Genomic DNA, 6,766 nt, shown 5'->3' with positions numbered 1-6,766 from the left:
ATTGGAATTTCAGACATGAAAATGTCTTTAAAGAAAAGTGTGGTGGAGTTTAAGTGATAGTACTTGTACAGTGACATTTCAACTAATCGTATTACTAAAATATTACCTTAGTTAAATAAAGATGGGGAATAAAAGAAATATCCCTATCCCATGATGTCCATTTCTAAATCACATCAGCGAAAATTATTTATTTGCATCTTTTCATTTGTAGTTTGATCTCATTCTTTAGATCGATAACGGCGTTAGTAAGAATAGCTTGACCTTGAACGTACAGACCGCATAGTGCACCACTCCACTTGACCAATGGCACCGTTTGCGTTGTTTCCTACAAATTATGTTCTACTGATGACCATGACAAATCTAAATAGTTTTATTCAACGACATTTTATTTGAGGCATTCAACAGAGCTCATAGCCAATCGATTCATTACAATTCATCCTCATATTGAAGCTTCAGTCCTACAACTGGCGACTGAAACATATACAACGTCCAGAACTTAAAAAATGCAATTAGGTATTCATAAATTTATCTATGTCACTCACAATATTAGAGCTATTTAAACTTATCACTCACAAACTCTACTCAAAATTAAGTATCTTTCAAAGTTAGAACTATGTGATATTTTTGCTGGAGAATATCATTTTTTTTTAATGATAGTAATCACCCCTTTTGTATTTTAGTAAAATGATCTCTTACAGATGGGCTTTTTACAATCAATAAATATTTCAAAATAAAGTATGGCAACAATAACATAAAACTCAACCACTTGATATCATTTTTGACAACTTAACATTATGCTTAAGAATATAAAACAAAAGAGCAAAGTAAGTAAAAGAGAAGATGCTGGATATTACTTCAACCGGGCTTATTACACCTCACACCGAGTCACCACATCCAATGGCGTGGGATCAGCGGTTTAACTTCAATCTCAAGTCGTGAAAGTTAATTTCGGCCAAACTAAGTAACCACCATTAAATCTCTACAAAACCCTAACTCCAAAATAATTAAGCTCAAACCCTAATTTTTCCAACCCTTAAATTAGGTCATGAGAGAGAGGGATAATCTCTAGGGTGGGGCATGCCCCCTAGGGTTTCTTGGAGAGAGAGTTAGAGAGAGAAAATCAGAGAGGAGAGAGAAGGGCATGGCCCCTAGGGAGGAGAGAGAGATGTGTTGAGATGGGAGGAAGAGCACCCCTATTTAGAGTGAAATTTAGGTCTAGTGTTTTTTTAGGGTTTCCCATAATTTGCATCTTTCTTGAGATTGAATATAGACTATTGATCAAGGTGACTTGTGGGGTGAGAGATCTGAGTCATCCATTCCATAGATGGGTCATTAACATTATGGAAGGTGCATGAACTATTATCCCACTTTCTTTAAACCATTTTTCCCATCAATATATTTAAATAAGTTAAATCTATTAAAATATTATGCATTCCATTAAATTGCATAATCCATCTCATATATTCCATAAGAATATATCAAATAATATCAAGTTTATATATATCTTCAATAATCAAGATAAGATTTCCTAATCAATATTTGATCATATGCTACAAGATATAGTTACCATATGTAATAAACTTGAACACAAAGTAACAAGAGAAGGTATCCAAGGGTCGGGCGTGCCACCCATGTATGGTATATAGGGCCCCACCTAATACCCACATGGTGGGCCCATATGCACTATGGGCTCCCATGTATTTTTTAATAAATATTTTAAAATTAAACAAAATGAATTTTAAAACATTGTAACTTTGTAAATTAATAACTTCATTTTATAAGTCCCAAAATAATAAATAAAATATCAAATGACTTATAAAAATTCCAATAATAAATCTAAAATAATTTAATAATAAAATGAACTCAATTAAATTAATATGATGAGAAGTGGATCCATATGGTTCAGGAATTATATCAATGATCATGGGGTACTCCACCTTCAATTGTGGACTATAGACCACACTTACTTTATCAAACCGACCCAATGTTTTTTATGACCCACAGTCCAAGCAGGGACTCATTAACGGGTCACCAAAGTTTGGCCCTAGAGACGAGTCAAGGTCACCACGACCTGATGCGCCCACAGCCCTATGTTGCATAGGGGTATCTCTCTCATCTATGCATACGACTTACTCAAAAGTGGATAACTGGCTTTATCAAGTGATCTATCGATATGCATGCCATGTGATGGAACATGGATGAAGATTTTGCCCTCGTCTCTATAGGCCTACCATCACACACAAAGGTCACATAGTCCCTCGGCCTACTCATCTAGACATAAGCTCCGACCTCATCAAGAGCTAACCCAAAACCCTTCTCGGTTTATTATTTATGCCCAGATACCTTGGGTTTTCCAACCAACTAGTCTAGATCGTCAAGCACAGTCCGGTATCAGCAAACATCATTTGTTTAGTATGATCCTCGAGGGACCACACTCCCACTGAGTTTATGTTCCAATATAATAAATGTTTTTCATTACACACTCATAAAGCCTTTAAAGGCCACCTAAACCCAACAATCTTGATCCTCATTTCTAATTTCCTTAGGATATTTAGGTACTTTAAATCCACTTAAATCATTTCTAATTTCCTTAGGATATTTAGGTACTTTAAATCCACTTAAATTGCCCACATTCGTTTTCCTATATATGGATATCAAAGTTTCCTATATATTGATATCTATCACCTCATGAGAGAAGACAAGTGACATGGAAAATGGTCATATGAGCCAACCGGCCTATGGGCTGGATGGAAAATATGGAAATCCACTTGTTAACATTTTCTCTTTTTGAAATAAATTGGATATGATGAATTCCCAATATTGCATACATGTAGGTTTCATTTGGATTTTTAAAAAAAGGAACTTACATGATAAAAATAAAGGGACAATATCACTGTACATCTTATTTTAGTGTACCATTTCTTCATAGATCCAGGGTTTTAAAAACTATCTTGTGACATAAGTTTTCTAAAAATATATATGTTCTAACGCCCTGGACCCAAAGTATCCATTTTTATAGTTCATTTTTTGTCCAAACAAAAACTAACAAGAAACCTATATCTGTCTACTAAACTTCTCTCTATACAATGTCTTTATTTCTTTCTCTAGGTTGGAGAGAGACTTTATAGAGAGAGAAATAAAGATGTAGAGAGAGATGTTCAGTAGAAAGATAGAGGTATCTCTTTTTTTTTTTAACGAAAAAAAAAGCAGTTAAAAAAGATAAATTGGGTCTAAGGGGTTTGAAAATATAAATTTTAAAAAATTTATGCTATCAAAAAGTTTTTAATAACTCTAGGTCTTTTGAGAAATAGTATATTAAAATAGAATGCCCAAAGATATTTTTCCAAAAATGAAGTTTGCCAGTGGTTTTTCTACTTCAATTTGTGACATCCAGCTCTCTCTAAGGCAGTCAGTTCAGAGAATCGTCTTCCTAAATGTGTGTAGAAGGAGAAGGTTTTAGTCGAAGCAGAAGATTTCTTGGGATTTTGATGATGACATTTCAATGGTAACGTGAACAATTCATGCACGTACTTATAGACCCCACCTCGGTCGCATTTCATAGAAAACCCTAATCATGTAACCTTTTTTCTTTGCTCAAGGTTCGAAATTTTCTCATCCATTAGGCTTCAATCCGGGTCCGAACCCGCACAAAAATTACATCTTTTTGACCTCCGATTGATGAAATTCCATTTTAGATCAAAAAAATGGGAAAGCCAATTAATTCACAAGTTTTTTACTCTCTCTCTCTATCTCTCTCTGGAGAGAGTGACTCTCAATAACTTGTGAATTAAATGGAAGAAAATTTTCACTTGGGAGTTAAATAGAAGTAAAAGATTAAATTATGACATATTTTGGAAACTTGAATGAAATTTCTCACATCTTTTTTTTTGGGTAGATGGGTGGGGAATATAGTCCCCTACCCGATTTTTAGAAATAACTAGCGGTTTTCGAATACGTCAGTGAGCATGGAAACCTAGACAGGTAGCTGAGGCTCAAAAAGAGATAAGTCAGAGGGGAATTAGGCCCCTACCCTTTAGTGAAATTTCTCATATCTAAGACCCTATGTCATTTATGTTCAAAGAAATGTTTACCAAAAGCTTAAAAAAAAAATAATAAATAAATAAAAAAGGGGAAAAAAGAAGAGGAAGCAGCACTCAACCTACTACGAATTGACTTCCTTAATAGGAAAAGTGGTAAGGAAGCATGAAACATGCTTTTCATTGACCTTCCTCACCTTTCTATTCCCCCATAGAAGAAATGGACCACACTTATTTTCTATGGAATGGAAGTATTTTTAGAACTAGAAACAACCCAGAAATGACTAGATATCTTGTTGTATTAAGAAAGTGTGGTTGTACATCATTGACTAGGTATGTGACATCAAAATCTCTGAACTGCTGAAATTTTCTCATTCTAAATGATGATAATTTCCCATTTCAGTAATTTTCTCATTCTAAATGGTGACAATTTCTCATTCTGTGCTTCTTTCCTTTCCCTTTTGAAGTTTATAAAGACGTTCCCTCATCAACATCAAAAATGGAATTGTCATAGATTCTGTAGAACAACTCAATTGCTCGATGTTAACTGGTTTAATGAGATAAGTTCTTTTTTATATCTATCTCTAAAAATAAGAGAAATAATGAGATAAGGATAGCATTAGAACTCCTAAAGTTGAAATTTTTAAATGTTTTTATTTTTACTTTTATGTTCCTGTAGATTCATAACTAGTTGAGGAGATAATTACGTTCCTGGAATTTTCTTGACCATTATAGGGGTTTTTCCCCTCTAGCAACCGCCATATCCTTCTTTTAAGATTTCTAAACACATGAAAAAAAATAAAAAATCAAAAGTACCTTTGTCTCATTTCTAGGATTTTCTCGCATCATCCTTGATATCATTTTTGCGATTTCTTTTATTTTCGAGGAGAATTTCTATTTGATTTAGGATAATATATTTTGGCAAAAATATTTAGGATAAAATATTGATTGCAATAATTTTCTGATCATATGCATTACTCGTTTTGCATAAATTATTATAGATTATGAAGATCTCAGAAGTGGATTTTTTTATTTTATTTTTTTTGTGTTCTTCTTATTTTTATAGGGATTTTCTTGGGCTGGAGATAACTTTGACTGTGGAAAAGGTTGCCAAACGTTCTCTCATAAATAATTTAAAAGCAAAGGGAAATGAACCTAGACTTGATCAACATTTGTATAAGGGGTTTACATGAGTTTTCAACCTTATACTATAGAAGTAACGTCCATTTTAAAAATTGAGTAGAAAAGTGTGATTTGAAGTTGGAAAACCTTCCTAATGATCATCTAAATCTCGAAATGTATGGATATATAGAAAAAAATTAAGTCCGAAAAATAGTACAACTTATAACAAGTTAACTAAACTATCCTTTTTCAAAATTTTCGAATGTTTATAGATATGCTCGATGTGCACTCTTTTTGAAATTTTAAATTCTATAATTTGTGTTAAACATGAATTTTGAAGCCATTGTAAGGTTTCTGACTCCAAACTACATCTTCCAACAAATGTTAGAAGTATATCTTACTTAGATGGTATAAGGTGGGCACCTTACACAAACCTTAACCTTGTATAAAACTACTAAAAACAACGTATCTTTCCTCTTATTATTTTTTTAAAAAATATAAACAAAAAAAGAAAGGGAAAGAGAGAGAGAGAGAGAGAGAGAGAAATTAGACAAGAATGTGTGCCTCTTTAAGAATCTTTTCTTTGTATTATTCTTGCATTTTGAATATTTTACCTTGAGGTCATAAGTCAATGACATTTCAATATAAGGTGATTCTTGCACCATTAAATTTGTCCAAAGAGGCTTGTGGGGTATGGAGGCCTCCCTCTAATTTCCATTAGATTTAGGATTTGATGAGCCATTTAGGCATGAACCTTGTGATATGTTTAATAAAGGCGCGAATGGATGTACAAATATAGCTGGAAAAGGTGGGGTGATTAAACGGTTGAATTCATTTTGCATTCATCCTCTACTCAATTTATTTTACCATTTTACGATTTTGTTAATGTTCTTTTAGTTGCCTTTGAATTTTAAGTCATTCTTCTTGTAAGTCATCGCTATGATATCCCATATTCAAAATTTCAGTTAATCTAAAAATAAAGATGTTATCCACTAGACCTAATTAAGAAACCTGACATTTGAGTTTAGTTCATAAGGAAAAAGATTATATAGAGCCGAGGCTCTAAACAATCAAATTTGAGCCTACCTAAAAAATTTCACTAGAAGAGATTATTTTGATGCCCAAATATCTTCAAATTGATCATCTCGACATCATGATGCATGTACATGAGAAATAGTGTATTTTGCAATGCATTTTTGGACCGTCAATTTTCAATATTTCCAAGTTTTCATAGATCTGTTGATCTACACTAGTTTTGAAGCTTTATAAATAAATATGAAAATATATTTTAAGAGTATCACAAAGATTTTCACTATTGAGACCACATTTCTCAACACCATTTAAAGGTAGGCTCTAATTTGATTGTTTAGAGCCTAGGCTCTATACAAACCGCACCCTTAAATTAATATCAAGACTCTTTGTTGAATGATATTTGAGAAAATGAATTTACTATGTTTGTTTGTGCCTCATGCTGCCCTAGAAGAACAAAATCGATTTAAGGGCAATCAAATCTAAGAAGTTCGACATTCTCAGTTGTATTACGTATTTTTATTTTGTTTCCATTTAAAAACAAAATCATAGTACTTACACACATGCACATACAAAAA

Source organism: Amborella trichopoda, chromosome 3 (genome assembly GCF_054954075.1).
Source record: "Amborella trichopoda isolate Santa Cruz 75 chromosome 3, AtrichopodaSantaCruz75HAP2 v2.0, whole genome shotgun sequence".
Lineage (NCBI taxonomy): Eukaryota > Viridiplantae > Streptophyta > Magnoliopsida > Amborellales > Amborellaceae > Amborella > Amborella trichopoda.
The sequence above is the reverse complement of the archived record's forward strand: the minus strand, read 5'-3'. Positions refer to the sequence as shown.